General features: G+C 54.6%; 1 pseudogene across 1 annotated transcript; it reads left to right on the top strand.

Moving 5' to 3' along the window:
* Positions 1-2,535: 2,535 nt before the first annotated feature.
* Positions 2,536-4,519, top strand: LOC309598797 (acrosin-like; annotated as a pseudogene). Its single transcript has 4 exons — positions 2,536-2,714; positions 3,044-3,309; positions 3,590-3,735; positions 4,160-4,519. The product of its transcript is annotated as an acrosin-like (transcript).
* The last annotated feature ends 5,804 nt before the right edge of the window (positions 4,520-10,323 follow it).

The raw sequence follows: 10,323 nt of genomic DNA, 5'->3' as shown, positions 1-10,323 counted from the left end.
ACTTTTGGAACAAAGCTACTGCATATTTACAGGACGTGCTGACACAGCAGTAACAGCTCAGAGTTCTGATAGACAGACAGCCTGTATGCCAGCACAGGAGAAGGAGTGCTCCAGATGATCTGCCTTTTCTCATAGAAACAACAGCTGACGTAGTTCAGACTCCAAATGCTCGCCCGTGAGCACTGCCCAGGCAGCTGCGCCCCCACCTCTCTGCAGGAAGCTGGATCTACTGTTCTGCAGACTGGGCCTGTCTTAAGAGCTGTGGGCTGATCATTTCCTAGTCCGGGTGCAATACAGCAAACGAAGGCAAGGCAGAGGACGCTCTTGGAGCAGCATCCACTCACACACAGAACACTAAGAGCAGGATTCATCTACACAGAGGTTCTGTCTACAACATAGCTGTCAACATCAAGTCCCTTTGCCCGGACTTCCCATACAGTCCGGGCAATCAGGGGGTTCAAGGCTGGCTTGACACGTCCTAGAGGAAAGGCTTTTATTAGGTAAGATCACTCATGCCCTAAACCACGACAAACAAACTTCCATAGACTACAGTGCGAGCCCAGACCCCTTATGCAGGTGCAGACACGAATTCACAGCTGCGATGGTTTCTACCATGAACGTCAGCAAGGAAGCCTGTGCCTGACACTGTACTTGATAGCGAATAGCAGGAGACTGTGGTCCTAAGGGTATGTGTTCTCTCGCTGATGCTGAGCAGAAAGCTGACGCGTTATGCGCTCTCACAAGATGCAGGAGACAGATCACAACCCACATGACAGCAATAACGAATGCCTACCTGGCATTCCTAAGAGGAGGGCATCATCCCGGTGTCTGCAGAGGAAGGCAAACACTTGTGCCAGCAGGTATATTTAGACACTGAAGCACAGAGGAGTCCCACGGAAACCTGCAGGCTGAATTAGCAAGACAAAGGCAGTTACTGACTGTATCAGGGGAAGCCACATAATAGGTTATGCTCTTTTTCCAGCAAGACGTCCTGCAATTTTTGACTACATATTGCTCCAATCAGCTTTTGGCTTCTTGCTGGATGAAACGGGCAGCGTGATAAGGACAGAATTAGAAGGACATCACTTGAATAAACTTTACATGGATCAAATTTGTATTTTTCATTGCTAGTAAAAGAAGGACAAGAGCCTATAAGACAGCATGCAAGGTTAGTAGAGGACCCAGCTTTTTGTTTGGTAAAATACAGCCCCGAGGGACTAATACTCAAGAACTCATCTGGACCTAACAGATGAATGATCTTCTTTCTCAGTCAGCTCAGAAGAGAATCACATCCCAATCCTGAGAGGCTGAAAGAAGAAGATGTACTCTATGCCAGTCTGCCAAGGCTGACAGAGGATTTACCAAAGCCATGGAGAATGCAATGTGGGGCTGAGAGCAGGAGCACCCTTCTCTGTTGAGAGCTTAAAATTGCATGTCCGTGGCCACGCATACCAGGCACCACAACTGCCCTTGTCAGTGTTGGCCCAGAACAGCGCTATAACTCATAGACAGCAAGGACATGGAGCCTGCCAGAGGGGGCTGCTGTGGCTTGACAGAGCCAGTGTGGGCCATGCTGCATCTGCATTTCACTGCGCTTTGTGCAGGAAGGTTGACACTGCGCGGGTATGCTTGGCTTATTTGGCTTGCACATCACTGCTTGCCCGCCGCTGCTGTAACCAGATTGGCTCTTCAACACCCAAACATGTGCATTTTGCCTGTAGGAGCTATCTTCTCTGGTGTCTGTTTTTTGGGAAGGAGCTAGTGGCAAACGGCTGCAGAGAGCGGGGTGGCAGTGAACTCCCCAAAGAGGCTGTGATGCCCCACTTGGGTTGTTCCTGCTAGCTGTTAGCAGGCAGTGCTCAGAGCCAGGCGCTGCTGCCTGCCACGGGGCCTGCACACCCTCATCCCGCAAGCAGAGCACTCAGCGGGGGGCTGTCGGGGGTGTCCGATCCCAGCTTCTGCCTCTCCTCCTGCTTGGAACCCCCCATGTTGTCCCCCTCCCCCAACAGGCCACCGTGCCCAGCACCTGGAACCAGCGACTCTGTGACATCAGCCCCGGGGACAAGGCCACTGTGGGCAATGTGACTCCTGCCGGCACTACGTCGGCTGCTGCACTGGTGGCAGCAATGAATTTGCTCCCCCTCCTCGTCCTGCTGGCCATGTGCTGGCCTGTGCACGGCACGTGGGACAGCTGTGGGTAAGTGGCCCGAGGCTCTGGGAGGGAGCTGGGGCAACCGTTATGGGCTTCACTGGAGGGTGCCCGCTTGTCCCCCGTGGCCACGCCACAGCCTCCCGAACCCCATGTGGGAGCCTCAGTTCCCTGCCAGCACCCAGGCTGCCGGCACAACTCATCTACGGGGCTCAAGCAGAAACAGGGGCGGCTGGACGCACACCCCACGGGGTTCCCTGGCCCTGCTGTCCATGCAACGCCTTGTGGGGAGGGAAGACGGCTGACCTTCAGCCTCAACAGCAGCAAACTGTCGAGCAGAACAGTAATGAGTTTCTGGTTGCAGAGGGACCTGCGGGCTCCGGCCCATGGCTGCTCACTATGGCACATGGCGTGTCGTGGGGGGCAGAGATGCCCAGCCAGGGGCCTGGCCCTGGATCGTCAGCATCCAGGGTCCCTGGGAATTAGGCACAGGGCACATCTGCGGAGGTTCCCTCATCAGCCCACAGTGGGTCCTCACAGCAGCCCACTGCTTCATCAAGGCCAGGTAAGGACAACCAGGGAACGGGCACATCCCCACAACACTAGCAGCTGCCCTGGACGCAGCACCACGCGCTACTCCCATCCCGTTTCCTTGCAGCACGCCCAGTGCCTGGGCACTCCAGAGCCCAGCTGAGAGACTGCTCAGGAGAAGGCTGGGCTCGTGCCACTGCTTCCTAGCCGCCTCCAGCCCGACATCCCTTGCGCCTAAGGCACGCGAGGGCAGTCGCACCCTCCGTAGTGCTGCTGCCCTCTCTCCCCTGTGAAGGAGAAGGCAGGGAACTGCTGGGCTGCTGCAGCACACGGCTGCGCTCCCTCTCTCCATCTGCCTTCCAGGCACATCACCATGTGGCGCGTGGTGGTCGGGGCCACCCAGCTGACTCAGCTGGGCCCTGAGGTCCAAGTGCGCCATATTAAGCGGCTCCTGGTTCACCAACACTACAGTAATATCTCGGAGAGGAACGACATTGCCTTGCTGGAATTGGACCAGCCTGTCCAGTGCAGCTAGTACGTGCAGCTTGCCTGTGTGCCCAACGCCTCGCTGAGAGTGTCAGAGCTGACAACCTGCTACGTCAGTGGCTGGGGTTCCACGACAGCAAGATGTGAGTTCCCAAAAAGTGCTCGTGTCCTGAGTGCAAGCTTGGCACACTGGGCAGACGGGCTGGGCTTCCTGAGAGCAGAGGCGAAAGCCAGAGTCAGGCTGCAGGGACGTCTGCCTACAGAGAGATGGGCCTGAGCCATTCCCCAAAGCAGGGCAGAAGGGAAACACCGGTACAATGCCTCTCACGACGCAAAGCCAAGCCCCATGGAAGGGGTTCACCCAGACAGGCGAGGAGAACTGGCAACGAGCTGCTGGGTGTTAATTCCTTTCTGTGCTCACAGCTGGAGGAGCAACGGATGTCCTGCAGGAGGCCAAGGTCCGCCTCATTGATGTCAACCTCTGTAACAGCAGCCGGTGGTACAGAGGGGCCATCCACAGCTACAACTTGTGTGCTGGCTATCCGCAGGGTGGCATCGACACCTGCCAGGTAGGGGCGTGCTACAAGTCAACCCCCAGCAGCACCGGCAGCCCTGACACAACCGCCCAAACGCACCCTGGCGTGGGCTTTGCCTGGCAAGTCACCCTGCCACCGCTGGGTCCCCACCGCTGTTGCGGCTCACCTCCCCTTCCCCAAAAAGCCCATCTAGTGCTCTTGGCAGCCCAGAGCTCCACATCCCAACCCTGGAACCTCCCTCTTCCACCCATCCAGGATCACTGTGCAGAGATGAGAGAGCCCTGCCTTACAGGCCCACAGCCCCCTCCCAGACAAGGTGCTGGAGGCTCCAGCACCTGAGCAGAGCCGTTCTGTGCAGTGAACACAGCTCTGGCAGGTGCTGTGAGAGAGAAGGAGCCAGCCATAGCGCTGACAGTGGCCACCCAACAACACCTTAACGCTCTCTCCCCCGCTGCAGGGTGACAGCGGTGGTCCTCTCGTGTACAAAGAGAACAACGCCGACTACTTCTGGCTTGTTGGAGTGACCAGGTGGGGGAAAGGCTGTGTGAGAGCAAAACAGCCCGGGGTCTACACCTCCACTCAGCACTTCTACGACTGGATGCTGGTACAGATGGGACTGCACCCAGCACGAAGGGCTATGCCAACATCACGGGCATGGAGTCATTTTCTCACCGCCTCAACCCCCATTCAGAGGCCAAGGCCAATACCAACACAGTCGGGCAGGTTTAGCTCCTGCCCACTTCCACTCCAGAAGCTGCTGAAATTCTTTACTCGCGTGCAGGAGCTCCTCCAGGTCTTATGGGGAAAAAAGCCTTGAGCAGCAGGAGGAACAGGATCCAGCGCAGCCTGCAGTGTACCACAACCAGTTCCTTCTGGGGCAATGCCTGCTGATCCAAAGGAAGCCTCAGTGTCAAAGGCCTGCTCTGTCCTGCCCACGCTCCACTGAGTGCTCACAAATGCTCAAGTTGACTTAGTTCTTGAAATAAAGTTTCAATTTGCACAGCTAACCATGCTTCAGTCCACTTCAGTCTCCTGTGCAAGGCAAGGACCTCCATGCCCGGCACCTGCAAAATGAGGCTGCAGGCAGACAGGAGGGCACATAGGGAAAGAGTCACTCAACGGGGCTGAAACTGTGCCCGGTCAGAGAGGAGGGTGAGGGTGCTGTGGAAGAAGGGAACACAGGTCACAGGGGGCTCGAGGTCTTGGGGACAGCAGCTGGCAACACAAAGTGTCTTAGGCCGGCTACTGGTGGGATCCCTGTGTGTGTGTGTACAATGCACCCGTGAACTCGAAACTGGACTCTCTCATGACCCAGGAGACACGCATCTAGAAAGACCCAAGGTTTGCACCAACGACTCGGTAAGGAGCTTGACATCCAGCCACAGACATTACCTGGACCTCATTTCCATACTGTTATTTGAGGAAACTAGGAACACGCTGTGCTTATGAATCTGGGGAGTGAAGATGGCTTTATGTTTCACTAGCAAACATCCAATCCTGATCATCTGCAAAGGCAGAAAAGGCGGGGCTGTGATCGTGTTTACGTAAGTGGTGGTTACGTACACATGGGTGCTGGTAAAGGCATTGCTCTCTCTATGCGAATCCGCTTTGCCGTTCACATTAACTGTGTTAGCCTGCGTGCGTGTTTGTGTACCTGGCTCTTTGGAATGCAGCGTACGTCTCTCGAACACACACACACGGCAACAGCAGCAGCCACATCCATCAGGCTGGGATAGGACAAGCCTCCGGGGCGTGAGAGCCCACCTGATTCAGCTCTAGCGGACCTGAAAGGAGAAATCCCCCGTCTGCACAAGTCTACTGGATCCGGCTGCTCTGGGAAGTACAAGGCCCGGTACTTCACACCAGGTTAGTGCTGCCTCCTCTCCTCTGCACGGGCAGCTTTGTGAAGTCCCCTATGGTTTGCCTGTCCAAAGCTCCAAGAGAAGAAACTGAGCTACACCTGGGGGTTTCTGCTGCAGGGTCCTTTCACAGTGATCCAACCCCAGACCAGCCCTGCCATGGGCTGACCCCCGCTGACCCCTCACTTGCCCCCGCTGCTCTTTGGCCTGGAGTCAGACCCAGCTGAGAACTATGATCCGCTGCAGAGCGGTGCAGGGCCGGAGCTTCTTCAAGTCCTGAAGGAGATCAAACTGCAGAAAGTCCTTTTTGAACAGTGCATGGAGTCTGGGGACAGCCAGGTCAGGAAGGGCAGGGATCCCGCCCTGCTGCCTACCAAACTGCACTCCTAAGCCCTCCTGCTGCCACTGCTCCTGGCCTCTTGCTGCTCCATCCCCTTCCGTTGCTCTGTGCTAGAACCCTATCCCAAACCCACCAGACCCCCCTACCCCCAACTACCCAAGCTCAGCCTTAGAGCTACCCTGCAGCTTTGGCTCAGTGACACCGCTGACTGACGGAGTACTGGGGTAGCAAACTGTGCGTTGGGGAGATTGCCAACCCTGGTAGGAGGGCAGCTCAGGGGACCCTGTGCTGGACGTTCAAGCTGAGGCCTCTTGACAGAAACCCTGACTGGCTCAGGGAGAGACCATGAGACAGCATCATCTCCAGAGCCAGAACAGCTCCTTTCAAACCATCATCAAGGTGAAACAAAGGGCATGCCCCAGTCTCCAGAGATCCCAGCTCAGCTGGAGGCACGCTGTGCACCCCTGGGTGGGAACAGAGCTGGCAGCTGCAGCACCAGCTCTTGCCAGGGGCCAAGAGCACAGCAAGAGGAGGATGGGATGGATGGTCCTGGCAGCTTCAGAGGCAGGACCTTGCATGGCTAGTGTGGAGGGGACGTGCCTAGGCAGAAGCAGCTCAAGGTATGCATGCTCAAGCACCTCCAAGTCCTTCATGACTCCAGGAGGTGGAGATGTGGCTGGTGCTTGGCAGGCCTCGTCCTCTTGTGAGGTCTGTGGATGCTGGGGCTGATCAATCAGGTGGGCTGCAACCACACGCCAGCCCCATGACTGAAAGGCTCACTCTCCTCTTGCTTGTGAGCCTGTCCAGCTTTGAGTTCACTAGCCAACTGCACATGCCCGCAGCGCTCCCACCAGCAGCTGGCCCCAGACACTCGCTGTTTCCAACTGCTGGGGCCCTGTGACCTGTGTTCCCTTCTGCCGCTGCTAGCAGCCAGGCCTCTGGACCCACCCTCGTCACGCTGGGGACACAGAGAGGGGCCACACAGAAAAGGATTTGGAGTCGCTGTCAAAAAGAAGGTAGGACGGACTGTGGTGATCAGGTGCAGGGCTCAGGCAAACAAGCAAACCAACCAGCACTTTGCTTATGTGTGACTGGCTCCTTGATCCCCCCTTCTCCCCATTTTCCATGCTTATACATCCCCCTCCTCTTCCTTCATTCCTCCCTCTCTCCGCCCTTGTCTCCTCCCAAACAAGGCACCCACTGATCTGATCTGAATCTGAATTCTCTCAGTGCCAGGAGGCACACAAGGAGCGAACATCGTTCTTCCACTTCGATCGGTCTGCGGCTGCGTGCTCTGGAGTCCCAAGGGCCACAGCGCAGTCTTCTGTTGTTTTTTTCCTCAAGACATGACCGATCCATTTCCATCTCCTCCTCCTCACTTCATTACTGATTTTCTCCATCTCCAAGTTGATGCTCGTCGTTTCTGCAACTTTTTATTTTTTTTTTTTTCCGGGAGGAGGTAGTTGGCCTCCTGCCCAACCCCCATGACTTGGAGGGCCAGTGGTTTTTCTGTCAGGGTGGCCTTCCCTTAGGCTGCGTTGGTTCTTCAGTTTTATCCGGTGCACCCTCCAGAGAGGGATCCCCTATCCACCACCCAGGGGACGCGCCTTCTAGCCGTGCAGCCCCAGCCAAAGGAACAAGGCACCCACCCCTGGTTATTTTTCCCCCTTGCTCCCAGGTTTGCCCCATCTGTGAACAGAGTTGGTGTTTCAGGTGCCGTTAGCTAGGTCACCTTGGACTTGCATGGCATTACTGATGCGGCTTCCTGGGTACCGCTGTCCCTGCCAGATTCCTCTCCCCAAAATGACCCCAGCTCTTCCTTCAATTATCTCTGAACTGTGGCCACCTCTCGCAATATTTTCCCTCAACCACCTGCAAAATCTGGTGCTGGAACAGCAGAGTATCCACAGAAGACAAGTTGTCTTCTCTAAGGCCTTCTTCCGTCTCCTCTAAGCAGATATGGGGCACCACCTTCAGGTCCATTCTCAAAAACCAAAGCAGCGTTGAGTCCAGTTTGCTTGGGGCCCAGTTCTGGTGCCTGTGAAGCCATGCGACGCCTCAAGGGCCTTGAGAACAGCAGCTATTCCACTTTCAGACAGAGCCTGCCCTGTCATCCCAGGGACAAGGCTGCGCACTCAGCTCTGGGCCTTAGGTCTAACCCCACAAGCCAGGATGGCAGCACCAAGCTCCCACACCTTTCACGAGCTCTGAGGCTGCCACCCTTCAAGCCACTGCTCTCCACCCTGCTCAGCAGATGCAACGCACGTGGCTGCCTCCTGCTTTTCTCCCATGACTGCCCTGCACTCCAGCATGTGAGCAAGGCTCCACCATACAGCTGTAGAAGGCAGACTGATGAGGTGAGGCTGATACAGGATTTACCAAAGCCCTGGAGAATGGCATGTGGGGCTGAGGCGTTCAGAATCAGAGTCATTTAGGTTGGAAAAGACCCTTAAGATCATTGACTCCAACTGCAAACCAAAAACTACCAAGTCCACCACTAAACCATGTCCCTAAGTGCCACATCTACACATTGTTTAAATACCTCCAGGGATGGGGACTCAACCACTTTCCTGGGCAGCCTGGGCCAGTGCTTGATAACCCTTTCGGTGAAGAAATTTTTCCTAATATCCAACCTAAAGTTCCCCTAGTGCAACTTGAGGCCATTTGCTCTCCTCCTATCACTTGCTAGTTGGGAAAAGAGACCGACTCCCACCTCACTACAGCCTCCTTTCAGGTAGTTGTAGAGAGCGATAAGGTCTCCCCTCAGCCTCCTTTTCTCCAGGCTGAACAACCCCAGCTCCCTCAGCTGCTCCTCATAGGACTTGTGCTCTAGACCCTTCACCAGCTTCGTTGGCCTTTTTTGGACATGCTCCAGCACCTCAGTGTCCTTCTTGTAGTGAGGGGCCCAAAACTGAACACAGGATTCAAGGTATTGTCTCACCAGTGCTGAGTACAGGGGGACGATCACTGCCCTAGTCCTGCTGGCCACACTAATTCTGATACAAGCCAGGGTGCCAGTGGCCTTCTTGGCCACCTGAGCACACTGCCGGCTCATCTTCAGCCGGCTGTCGACCAACACCCCCAGGTCCTTTTCCGCCGGGCAGCTCTCCAGCCACTCTTCCCCAAGCCTGTGGCGTTTCATGGGGTTGTTATGACCCAAGCACAGGACCCGGCACCGAGCCTTGTTAAATCTCATACAATTCTCAAGAAGAAAGTGCAAGAGAAGGATTAAGACCAACGAAAGGATATGGATGAGGAAAAGCTGGACGAAAAGGTGTAGGAGAAGGAGGAGGAGAAGGAGCAACACAAGAAGGAAGACAAGGATAAAGAAGAGGAGGAAATAGGACGAGGATGAAAAGGAACAGGATAAGGAGGAGAAAGATGAGAAATGAGCAAGAGGAAGAAGAAGAAAAGGTGGAGGAAGAACAGGAGAAGAAATAGGAAAAGGAACCAGAATAAGATGAGGAAGAGGAGGAGGAGGAGGAGAAAGAGAAGAAAAAAAAGGAGGAGGGGAGACAGGAGGATGAGGGGGAGGAGAAGGAGGAGGAGGAATAAGAGGACGAAAATTAAGAAGAATACGAGGACAAGGAGAAGGAAGAACAGGAGGAAGAACAGGATTTGGAGGAGGAGGAAGAAAAAGAGAAATATGAGTTAGGAGAAGATGAAGAGAAGAAGGAGGAGGAATATGGTGAAGAACAGGAGGAGGAGAAGGAAGGAGAAGGAGAAGGAAGATGATGAGGTAGAAGAGGAGAAGGTGGAAAAAGAACAGAAGGAACAGGAGGGTAAACAGAGTAACAGAACAACAGGAAGAGGAGGAAGAAAACCAGAAGGAAATAGGAGGAGGAAGAGTTGGAGGAGGAGGAGGAGAAGGAGGGGTATAAGGAGAAGGACTATGAAGAACAAGAACAGGATAAGAATGAACATGGAGAAGATGAACATGCAAAGGTGTATGAGGAGGAGAAAGTGAAGGAGACCAAGGAAGAGGAAGAAGAGGTGGAGGAAGAACTGGATGAAGACAAAAAGGAGGAGAAAGGAAAAGAACAGGAGGAGGAGGGAGAACTGTAGGAAGAACAGGATGGAGAACATGAGAAAGAACAAGAAGAAGAGGAAGAGGAAGAACAAGAGCAGGAAGGAGTATGAGGAGGAACATGAAAAGGAAAAGAAGGAAGGACAAGAGGAGGAAGAGGAAGAAGAGAAGGTAGAGGAGGAAGAAATGGAGGAAGAGAATGAACAGGAGGAGGAGAAACAGGAGGAGGAAGAAGAGCTGGAGGAGGAAGAAGGGGAAGAGAAACAGGAGAAGGGGGGAGGAGGAAGAATAGGAAGAGAAGAAAGAGGAGGAAGAACAGGAAGAACAGGATGAGGAAGAGGAGGAGGAAGAGAGGAAAGAAGAAGAGATGAAGGAAGAGGAGGAAGAACAGGATA

Source organism: Platalea leucorodia, assembly GCF_965183815.1.
Source record: "Platalea leucorodia genome assembly, chromosome: 18".
Classification (NCBI taxonomy): domain Eukaryota; kingdom Metazoa; phylum Chordata; class Aves; order Pelecaniformes; family Threskiornithidae; genus Platalea; species Platalea leucorodia.
This window is presented reverse-complemented; position numbering and strand designations above follow the sequence as displayed.